A 12860-nucleotide genomic window follows, 5' to 3' on the forward strand; every position below is an offset into this window, starting at 1 on the left:
ACCTCGTTACCACCTCTTGCTTCAGTTGATAGCGGGGCAGGTTCAGGAGTGTTTGCTGGCGCTCCAGTCTTCGGCACGCAGTGGCAGAATGCCGAAAGAGGCCCACAATTTTTCGGGCCACTGACAGCATCTCCAGCACACCCCTGTCATTTTTCCAAAAATTCTGCACCATCAAATTAATTGTATGTGCAAAATATGGGACATGCTGGAATTTGCCCAGATGTAATGCACACAAAATATTGGTGGAGTTGTCCGATATCACAAATCCCCAGGAGAGTCCAATTGGGGTAAGTCATTCTGCGATGATGTTCCTCAGTTTCTGTAATAGGTTGTCAGCTGTGTGCCTCTTAAGGAAAGCGGTGATACATAGCATAGCCTGCCTAGGAATGAGTTGGAGTTTGCGAGATGCTGCTACTGGTGCCACTGCTATTTTTGCTGCAGGAGGCCATACATCTACCCAGTGGGCTGTTACAGTCATGTAGTCCTTAGTCTGCCCTGTTCCACTTGTCCACATGTCCGTGGTTAAGTGGACACTGGATACAACTGCATTTTGTAGGACACTGGTGACTCTTTTTCTGACGTCTGTGTACATTCTCGGTATCACCTGCCTAGAGAAGTGGAACCTAGATGGGATCTGATACCGGGGACACAGTACCTCAACTAATTCTCAAAGTCCCACTGAACTAATGGTGGATACTGGACGAACGTCTAACACCAACATAGCTGTCAAGGCCTCAGTTATCCGCTTTGTAAAAGGATGACTGCTGTCATATTTCATCTTCCTCACAAAGGACTGTTGGACAGTCAATTGTTTACTGGAAGTAGTACAAGTAGTGTTCCGACTTCCCCTCTGGGATGATGATCGACTCCCAGCAGCAACAACAGCAGCGGCAGCAACAGCAGGCGTACTACTCAAGGATCCTACGGAGGAATCCCGGTTAGGAGAGGACTCCTCAGTCTTCCCAGTGACATGGCCTGCAGGACTACTGATGTTCCTGACTGAGGAAGAAGTTGACGTTGAGGGAGTTGGTTGTGTGGCTTGCAGGAACTTGGGTACAGGAGGAAGAAGGGATTCAGGTGTAAGTGGACTGCTTACGCTCTTACCCAAAGTTTCATTAATTGACACTGACTTCTGATGAATGCGCAGCAGGTGACGTATAAGGGAGGATGTTCCTAGGTGGTTAACATCCTTACCCCTACTTATTACAGATTGACAGAGGCAACAGATGGCTTGACACCTGTTGTCCGGATTTCTGGAGAAATAATTCCACACCGAAGAGGTGGCTTTTTTAGTAGTTTGCCCAGGCATCACAATGGGCTTCTTCATCCCATGGACAACAGGTGTCTTCCCCGGTGCCTGACTTAAACAAACCACATCATCATCAGAATCCTCATCGTCAACTTCCTCCTCAGTGCCAGCAACACCCATATCCTCATCCTGGTGTATTTCAACAGTGACATCTACAATTTGAATATCAGGAACTGGACTGTGGGTGCTCCTTCCAGCACTTGCAGGGGGCGTGCAGATGGTGGAAGGAGCCACCTTTTCCCGTCCAGTGTTGGGAAGGTCTGGAATCGCAACTGCCGACACACTTGGACTCTCCTTGGGGATTTGTGATACCATCTCAGAACGCACAGTTCTTTTCTGTGCTCTTTCCAGCTTAACTCTTTTAATTTTTGTAACGGGAGGATGAGGGCTTCCATCGTCAAGTGAAGCTGAACCACTAGCCATGAACATAGGCCAGGGCCTCAGCCGTTCCTTGCCACTCCGTGTCATAAATGGCATATTGGCAAGTTTACGTTTCTCCTCAGACCATTTAAATTTCTTGTTTTGGGTCTTTTTACTGAACTTTGGCTTTTTGGATTTTACATGACCTCTACTATCACATTGGGCATTGGCCTTGGCAGACGACGTTGATGGCATTTCATCATCTATGTCATGGCTAGTGGCAGCAGCTTCAGCACTAGGAGGAAGTGGTTCTTCTTGACCTTTCCCTATTTTATACTCAAAATTTTTGTTCTCCATTATTTTTTGGGAGTTACTGTATATGAGACAATATGCGGCACAGGAATGACTGGAATGACTGATGGACAGGACACTACCACTAGTCTGATGCAGCACAACACTGCAACACTGTAAGGGACTTGTGGTTGTTGTAATAATTATTATACGGCAGCAGTGGACATATGGCAGCAGCGTATATCATCACTGGAATGACTGATGAACAGGACACTACAACTGGTCTGATGCAGCACAACACAACAACACTGTAAGGGACTTGTGGTTGTTGTAATAATAATTATACGGCAGCAGTGGACATATGGCAGCAGCGTATATCGTCACTGGAATGACTGATGAACAGGACACTACCACTGGTCTGATGCAGCACAACACAACAACACTTTATACAGCTACACTGGATATATGGCAGCAGAGAATACCAACACTGTGACTGGTTGGACTGATGCAGCACAATACACTGACTACACTGGACTGGACAGCACAACACTGCACCACTTTATACAGCTACACTGGCAGGAGAGGACACCAACACTGTGACTGGCTGGACTGATGCAGCACAATACACTGACTACACTGGACAGCACAACACAGCACAAGACTCGCCACCCCACTTTCCCGCCCCACACAGACACTGAACACTGAGGACACGTCCTCTCAATACACTCTCCGAGACTGGAGTGAAAATGGTCGCGACGCGCGGCTCCTTATATGGAATCCAAATCCTGCGAGAATCCGACAGCGGGATGATGACGTTTTGACGCGTTCGTGTTTCCGAGTCAGGTGGGAAAACCCGAGTGGGGCTCGGAACCGAACTCGGAAGGCAAAGTCCGGTAGGGTTCGGTTCTCTGAGAACCGAACCCGCTCATCTCTAGTTCATATACATAAAATCTAAACAGTCTCTTGGACTAACTCACCTGATACTGTAATATCTTACAGCTGGCACAATGCTGCATGAAATCTGACCATGCTTAAGTGTGTGCATCACATGGTTCTGATGCTGCTGCTGTTGGAAAGACCATACAGTTCAGAAAGAGGATCCAGGTTTTGAATTTAAAACAGAGATCAATAAGCTATTATAATAACAATCATTGCTTGTTAATTAACTACCAGGGGTCTGTAGACATCATGAGGTCACAAGGTTCATTAACTACCACTCCTGTCAATCACGCTGATTCTATATCAGGCAATGTTTTTTTTTAATTAGGTAGTTTTCTCTAACATTTTCTTTCTTGAATGAACTCACACCTTTTTTTTTTTTTGCACTTTTAAGAAGAAAGTCGAAATAAAATACAGTTCGTTGTGTTAGATGTCTGTCTTGAAAGTATATAGGGGCAGATTTGTCAAAGCTTGGAGAGAGATAGAGTGGAGAGAGATAAAGTATCATCCAATCAGCTACTAATAGCCTTTTTTTTTTTAAACAGCCTATAACAGGTCGGTAGGAGCTGATTGGTTTGGACTTTATCTTTCCGCAAGCTTTGGGAATTCTCCCCCATAGTACTGTATATGTTACACTTGAAGAAAAATATTTAACATTCTATGGGCGAGATTCAAATTTTCCATCCTCCCCTCCCACCCCCATCGCGCCGGCAGTATTCAAATGTTGCTGCCGATGGGCGCGATATCAGCATTTCAGCTCGCCACCCCCTGGGGTGGTGAGCTAAAATGCGCAAAAAGTGACCCGTTTGGACGCCCAAACAGGACTTTTCACGACCGCACCCATGACTTTAGTCGGTTTAGCTGCTTTATGCAGCTAAACCCGTCTCTCATGGGCACGATCAGCGCGATAATGGGGGACAATAGAATATCGCCCCGCGATCTCCCGTCACTTTAGACGGGAGATCGGGTGCAATAAAACATTTGAATCTTGCCCTATAATTCAATCATATTCCACATACTTTTTTATGCTGAAACAGATAAGAATCCTGAAATGGATATTGTATCTATTTTTAGCAACATGATAGTACATGATGATCAAAATATCTGAAAACTGTTCCACAGATTATTTTCCACATTTCCATTTGGCTGTCAGATTTTTACGCCTTTCGCCAGTGGAGTTTGGCCTTAAGTGTTCTAACCCTATCGCATTACACAGCAAAATGAATAAAACGTCAGCATACTAGCTGTATTCACAGTAGCGGATCTTGCTACGGGCACACAGGATTTTTGCCCGGGGCGCCGCCATCTGGAGGGCGCCACCGCCGTAGCAAGATCCGCTACTGGTGGTGCCCCCCGGTGCTGTGCTGTCACAGCTGTGCAGTGCGCGATGCACTGCACGGCATTGTGGGAGCGGCACATAGACACTAGGGGTCATAATTGACCTCTAGTGTCTCTGCTGTGCTATGGGAGAGACGTCATGACGTCTCTCACATATTTCAGAGGAGCGGCGGCTGGAGATGGAGGTAAGCAGCGGTTGGGAATCAGGAGCGGGGATGGTGAGTATTAATCATTATTATTTTTGTGTGTAAGCGGCACAAACGGGGGCACAAGTCTACAGGGGGCACAAATGGGGGCACAACTCTACAGGGGGCACAAACGGGGCACAAGTCTACAGGGGGCACAAACGGGGACACAACTCTACAGGGGGCATATCTGACCACGCCCCCTTATGAAGCCACACCCCTATTTTCACCCAGGGCGTTACAAGGGCTAGAACCGGCCCTGTGTATTCATCTACTGTAAAATCACTGAGTTTACAAATGCAGTGGGCTTGATTGTGCGTTGGATGCAATGTGCTGGAATAGGCAGATGTTCACTGTTGCCAGATTTACTAGCTCACTACTATACAAGTATCCATCTGTCTATATGAGTATCCATGCGGCTGCGTACATATGCATCACTCTATCCACTGTTTTCGCAGTAACAGCCACAGCCAACTTCATTAGTGTTGCACGTGCACCCACCCCATGCTGGGAGCAAATGGTCTGAAAATGCCATTGCTCCTCCATACACATGCCTCAAATGAACATGGACATTTTGCTACACTCCCACAATACTCCAATGAGATGGATCTGTTCCTTGCATTTACACTGTAGCCACTTAGTTGCTGCCCACAGATTGCACAGGCGGAGTGATCTGGTCTGGTACAGAGCGAACCATCCAGTCTTGCATCCTCCATAAAGGTGCGCATGCATGTTGCAGAACATGCAGAGTCTGCAATTATTTCTTGCGGCACATGTCCCCCATTATCTGCTGATAATGGATGAGTAGCGTCCACATTTGGATAACTCAGAATCAGGCCCCATTTCCTTAATGTTATTGCAAGCGCAAGACTGGAACGTAGAATGCCCGGAACATTACATTTTGGTGGAACAAGTCGTTTCTCAGTACAAAACATGAAACATTCATCATCTTTAATTGTAGTACATTTTCAAAACCTGAAAAAGAGACAAAGAGAAGGAATCTGAAGAATTCATAAAACGTCACATTTTGGTTCCACCCAGGGCCGGATTAAGGTCCACATGGGCCTGGGGCTGAAAATTATTAGAGGCCTATTGTGAGAAGCTGAGGAGGTGCAACTGATGCTGTGTGGGTGTGGCCAGTGACATATGGGCGTGTACACTCCTTACACTATAAGTCCCAGGGGTAAATTTACTAAGGTGGGAGATTTTTAGAACTGGTGATGTTGCCCATAGCAACCAATCAGATTGTATCTATTATCTTCTAGAAGCAGCTAGACAAATGTTAAGTAGAATCTGATTGGTTTTTTATGGGCAACATCACCAGTTCTAAAAAAAACTCCCACCTTAGTAAATTTACCCCCCAGTGTCTCTCAAAATATGTAAAAGAATAACGGCATCACTTTGTGAGGAAATTGGAAATATAATTTAAATTCTTATGATTTATGGCATCCACATGACCAGCTGGACACTTTATAATCATCATGCTGTAATGGGGATGGGCCTATTTTTATCAGCGGCCTGGAGATATAGGGGGTCATTCCGAGTTGATCGCTCGCTAGCTGTTTTTAGCAGCCGTGCAAACGCTAAGCCACCTCCCACTGGGAGTGTATTTTAGCTTAGCAGGAGTGCGAACGAAAGGATCGCAGAGCGGTTACGAAAAAAAATTGTGCAGTTTCAGAGTAGCTCCAGACCTACTCCTAGATTGCGATCACTCCAGACTGTTTAGTTACGGATTTGACGTCACAAACACACCCTGCATTCGTCCAGCCACGCCTGCGTTTTTCCTGGCACGCCTGCATTTTTTCGATCACTCCCTGAAAACGGCGTGTTGACACCCAGAAACGCCCACTTCCTGACAATCACTCTGCGGCCAGCACTGCGAGTGAAAAGCTTCGCTAGACCTTGTGTGAAACTACTTTGGCCATTGTGAAAGTACGTTGCGCGTGTGCATTGTGCCGCATGCGCAGAAGTGACGTTTTATGCATCATCGCTGCGCAGTGACCATTTTCAGCTAGCGATCAACTCGGAATGACCCCCATAGTCTCCATCCATCCCATTGTTAATCTGGCCCTGGTTCCACCCATAGCTTCTGTTACTGTATCATCCAGCTTATTTATTAAAAATATTGAATTCCAACTAGACACATTTGAAATCTATTTTACACATATTTATGGGCCAAATGTAATAGAGCGAGAGTTTCAAAAAGTGAGAGATTTGGTAAGGTTTTGCATTTTTTTTTTTAAAGTGGCAATCGTTTACACAGCAAGATCAACCTGGTTTTGCAGTGTAAATTATTGACACTTTAAAAAAAAAAAACCTTACCAAATCTATCACTTTCTGAATCTCTCACTCAATTACATCTGGCCCATAGTATTATTATTATTATATTATATGTAATACATTTTATGATTAAAATGTGAATTTAACTTTAGCAATGACTAATAAGTATATTATACCTCAAGTAGAAATCAATGTCACTTTTTCTTTTGACACTCCAAAAACATACTAGAAGGTTAATTGGCTCCAGACAAAAAAATGAAACCTAGTGTGTAAGTGTGTGCATGTACATGTGTTTAGGGGGTATGGGACTCAGGGTCTACACTAGAAATAGTCAACATGAACAAGGTCGACATGAAAAATGACGACGTGACTTTTTCATGTTTTTTGTGTCATTTTCTTCGTAAAGTGACCGGGAACCCCAATAAGTGCACCGTGTGCCCTCGCATGGCTCACTATGCTTCGGGCAAGGTGCCTCGCTGTGCTCAGAACAGGTTACCATACCCAATCGTAGTCCACATGGATCGTAAAGTATGAAAAAGTAAAACAAAATATTTTTTTTAAAGAAACTCATGTCGACCTTTTTGCATGTCAACCTAATGGTTGTGTCGACCTATTTCTAGTGTTGACCTATTCACTTTTGACCAAAGGGTGTCGACCTAATGGGTGCCGACCCAGAGTCCTGATACCGATTAGGGCAGACTAGATGGGCTATGTGCCCATATTGGTAGTCTTCACTTGAAATAGTCCTATTTGCTGTAATATAGTATACTGGTCTATTCATGTGAACAAAGCATTATGGGGAGATATAGCAACCTAATAAAGAGGATAGAGGATCTGTCCAATCTCCCTAGCAGTGGGAGCCATTGGAGGGGCATAGCATGGCCGGCCCATACTACACATGCATGTTGAAGATGGGACAGACATACCGAAATAGACAAGAGACATCACTCAATGTCTTCCTTAAAACAAAAATCTTATATTTGTCTATAAAGCTTAACATCCATCATGCCAACGTTAACGATTTGGTATAGACATACTGTGATCAGGGCAACATACAAGTAATAAGCGGATAAACGAAACATCTATTTAAACGTTTGTAGTTTTCAAAAAACAGTACAGAGCGCTAAATAATTTTTCAACATTTCATTTTAAAAAATGACTACAATATACAGAACATTCATGAGATACTCATTAGACTCAGAATGAAGTATGACAAAGACAGATGGCAGTAACACCTTATGACCACTCGCTGCATGTATGTTGTGTTGTCTGGCCCGTAGTTTAATGCCCGTGACGTTATCTTACACTGGATGCTCCCGACCCGCAGCTGTAAATGATGGTCTTGCTCAGCCTCACATGCTGCAGTCCTCATTAACACTAAGTAGGGTCGTTTACTCCATGTTGTGCTTGAAACCAAATCTAACACATGTTATGTGTTTTTTTTTTCTTCATTTTTTTTCCCCTAAATAAATGACAAGTTCCATATTGGTCTGTAATGAAGCTTGGTGTCTTTCGCTGAGCCATCTGTTCACTGCTCATGAATCATCACTCCAGCCCCACAGATGCTCGGCCTCTCTTACAGGGAATTGCATCAACTTAAAAATGAAACATAGTGTAAACTGCTTAATCAGACAATGTGAAACTGTCCCGAAGCTTTCTGGGGTTTTGCAATAGAAAAAAAAACAAGAACGTTGAGAGTGTGACAAGAGGCAGGGCAGTAGAGAGCCTGGCTGGGCCCAGGTACTTTTCAGGGGGTGTGGGCTAATCACATGGAGGCGAGGCCATGCACCATTAAAGGCCCCATACACTAGGACAATAATGCCTGATTTAATCCGATTTCGGGCATTCGGCCCGATATATAGGATGAAATCGGGCATTTTGCGCGTTCCCATAAGCATCGGATCGGATCCTCCAGATTGAATGTGCTGCACATTCAATCTGGTCCAACCCCGCAGGCAGGGCTGGGATCGGCCAGGATCGCCCAAGATACATTGTATGCAAAAGGACAGCATACGATGTATCTGCCGGGGGTGATCGTCAGCCGGACATGTCGCGGTAGTGTATGGGGTCCTTTAGAGAAAATACTGAAACAAATTGTATTTTAAGCGCCTCCATGGCCACACTGCAGCCCAGCAGACAGCAGCATGTGCTTAGCTGAGGAGAAGAGCTGCTGATGCCAGGTAAGGGGGAGGGGACCCGGGGACCCTCACCGGGCCCCACCTCCAGACCTGGGCCCATGTAATTTGTACCCTCTCTTGGCACCACTGACGAGAGGCGGCTGCTACCATGTGGCTTGTGAAGAACGAACATTTGTATACCTGGAAACCAATGAACACGAGCTGTTTACGGCCGATTTTATGCCTTGTTCTCCGTTGCACAGAGAGTTTTTGATCTCTGATATAAATGTGACACACATATTATTGGTCCCGCAAGCCTAATAATTGCCCATTGTGAAACTGAATGATAGTACAACTAAGCTACTTCTCCTGTTGATATTTGATAACCTGTGTTGTTATTTTACCTTTTATTGGGACTTATAATAATAATAAAATAAAAAAAATGTTTCTCTTGTGGAAACAACAAGAACTACGACAAAATGACTTGATTTTGTTTAGTGAATGCAGGGCAGACTTGGAAACAGACAATATACAGAATCAATTATGGCTTTGACTGTTTTGTTGAAAGTGCATTCATTCCCGCTAACATATGCTAAAAGCCTTTTAAAAGATGGCAACGGAAAAAAAACACACAATGCAAATGTTATGTTTTTCCCAAAGGGACGGAAAAGGGTTGGCTGGACCATTATCAAAATTCTTCTATAGTAATAACTATAATAATACTAATAATAATAATAATAATAATAATAGTAGTAAGTAACTGCTTTGTCAGGCACATAGGTAGGTTGACTTTGCAGGGCTGAATTAAGGTTTATTGGGCCCCAGGCCAAGTAACTTGTGTGCGCCGCCACCAATAAAATCAACCCCTTTTTTTAATCCTGATTAGTAATCAGTGATTACATCTACCCTCTCCCCTCCTGCCGCCACCATGCCGTGTCTTATAGAGGTCCCCTTGGGCAGAGCAATGCACTGGGGCCCCTGCCAAGCCACTCACGGGAATGAATAAATAAATAAATATTATGAAATGCCCCTCCTGTGGTCCTGCGCCATCTCTCCATATGCTTCCATACAGTAAATGGCTCTAAGCACTCTGATTGGTGGATAGTTCCAGTCATCCACCAATGAGCATGCTGAAAGCCATTCTCTGTCTAGGTGCAGGCTGGGAGGCAAGTAGAGAATGCTGTAATTCACAATCAGAGCAGCAATGCAGCATTCTCTACCTGCCTCCCAAGAAGCTCCTGAGGCAACAGCTCTGCTTAAAGATCCCTAAAATTGTGGGCCCCTGAGCAGCTGCCCAGTGAGCCCATAAGATGGCCCTGGGTCCCCATGCCTGAGCGGTTACCTTGCCTTATGACGTGCTGTGCTCTGCTGTCTCCGCTTGGCTCTTCCAATCTTTTCCAATCTCCACCACTCCATTGCATTGCATCTGCGATGCTGCCAGCTGCCAGCCCAGGACACCGGGGGACTGGGAGGCTGTTACTGTGGTGCCTAAAGAGGCACCATCTGAGCAACAGTTACATCCTTGTGGGACTCTTTTGGCGACCACCCTTGTCACCCCACTATAACCCTGATCAGTGTTGGTCTGGGGCATGTAGGACCCACCGAGAGAATACAATAGTAAGGACCCATGTTTAGCGGTTTGGCCAGTTATGACATTGGTTTGCATGGGTTGGTCCCCTTGATAAATATATACAGTAAATACTGTTGTGCATGCATGATAATGTACTAGATTAGTAACAGCACAGTCTGGAACCAGATCCGTAGAGGATGGGGTGGGGCCAGACCCTGATACTTAGGATAAAACACTGGCACTATGAATAAAAAAGGGTTAATGCAGAGTTTTAAATTCAATTGTGAAACATTTTCAGATATAATAAACTCCACATATTTGCTAGCGTTTGCAAAGGTGTAATATCACAAGATACATGCTGCTCCGCACTACTAGCAGATGTGCTAGGTTTGTGTCATGCATATATCACTCATATTATTAAAACATTTGTTTTCATAGTAAACTACTCATTCATTATTAGGTGTAAATAATATGTAAAAAAAACAACAAAGAAAACCCTGGATATTAGTCATCAAACATTCCAACCATGTGTAATCGTGAAACGCAAGTTACAACTCAAGTACTGTTATATACTGTACATGGCTCGCCAGATCTTGTATAAGGCGCCCATAACTTTATTGTGATTACATAAACCTTTTTCTTAAGCTAGCTTATCACTAAAATAAACAACACCACACACTGAAATAAAGACACGGACACGGCAGCTGGAGTTAAAGGTCAGACGATATTTATTGATCGCTGACCAACTCTTTAAACTATAATTGTGATCGAATTGGAATTAATTTAGATTTTAGATTTAACTTTAGATTGGAGGATGGCAAAAGAAAGTCGCTACCAGACACCAGCTCCAGTCACCTATATGAAATCCACCAACCAAGGAGGGGAGTACCCAGACCCCGCCTCCTTCCTGCATAACCTGCATTGTGCTGGCCTCACCACTCTTTTCTCTGGCAAACGTTCGGTTCCCGCAGGGGAACGTCTAAATGTCCAACCGCAAGAGAAGGACACACCTGCCGTCCTTCTAAAGAGGGTGCCCCACAATGACCACTTATGCCTGTGTGACCGCTGGTTGGTAGCGACTTCCCGCCACCAAAGGCTTACAAAACCGCCACCGCCATCCGAAACCAGCAAACAATAACCAACTAAGAACAAACTAAATAGCCCTAACGAAAAGGACCAAAAACATCCTCCAGGAAAATCTGCACTCCGTCCGGAGAAAGATGAACCCCATCGTCCTTGTAGAACTGCCGATTACGCAGCACAAGTAAAGGATGTCTGACCGCTACTCCACCTATGTCCCTGACAAAGAAAGACACTGCCGAATTCACCTTGCGGGCCTTCTCCAGCGCTGAGAAACGCACCGCACCACGCCAATGAAAAACGCGGAACTATCTCCGACCAAACAATGCGTACTCCTGGCCAGTGACAACGAATCGCCACCTAATCCGCCTTAATGGACTAAATTAAATTTATGCCCTTAACTCGACCTAAATCATTCCCACCTAAATGAAGGATAATACAACTAGGGCGACCCCAGCGGCGCTCACGGGAAAAAAGGAGCCGCAACAAATCACCCCACAGCATGCCTCTGACACCTAACCATCGCAATTCCCTAGACCCAAAAACATCAGCTGCCCTAAGTGCCATGGGATGCCTCGCCGCCCAAAAAATATAGGAATGGCCAACCAGCCATACATGCTCCCCAAAATCAACGACAGCTGAAAAAGAAAAAACACCCTAACATCAGAATTGTGAACACAAAAAACATACAGAATGCATAACATGATAACCCAAGTGAAGGAGAAAACTCAAAAAACCTCCCGTGGACCTTAAGAGAACAGCCAATTGAAATTAGGCCCCCTCGGAGGAAAAATTTAAAAATTCACTTCACACCCTCGATTCCTGAACGGTAAGCGTTAAAAAACCGACGAGTAAACACGTTTTTGGGTTAGCGCAACAGGCGCACCTACCTCTTATCCAAACGGACATAAGACCTATAGGAGGCAGACTTCCAACGGCCCAGCTCCCGAATAGCCGCCGGGGATGAACCCGTATCCGCTGCATGGGTAGCCGCCCCAATCCGAAAGGAATGGGTACCGAAGTCCGCCCCCCGCAAGCCCAATGCCGCCAAACATTTCTTAAACACAGCAGCAAATGGAAACTTCGTCAGCGGGCCAACGTGCACGTGCACCAGCAACTGGTCGCCCCCCGAAGGCCTCAACCGTATATGCTCCTGCGTCAACCGCAGCGGGCAAACACCCGTTTCCTCCTGGGCCTCCAAGGACACCCAGCGACCCCGACCTGTTTGATCTGTCTTGGACCGCACAATCCTACAGAGTAACAGGCCATCCTGCATGCGCACATTCCCGTAAAGCAGACCCGACTCCCGAGATGCCTTGCTGCAAGCCACTAACTCGCTCACTCAGAAAGCCCCAAAAAAGGCTAGGGCATACGCACAACTAAACAAAGCC

The sequence above is a fragment of the Pseudophryne corroboree genome, chromosome 6 (genome assembly GCF_028390025.1).
Source record: "Pseudophryne corroboree isolate aPseCor3 chromosome 6, aPseCor3.hap2, whole genome shotgun sequence".
NCBI lineage: Eukaryota > Metazoa > Chordata > Amphibia > Anura > Myobatrachidae > Pseudophryne > Pseudophryne corroboree.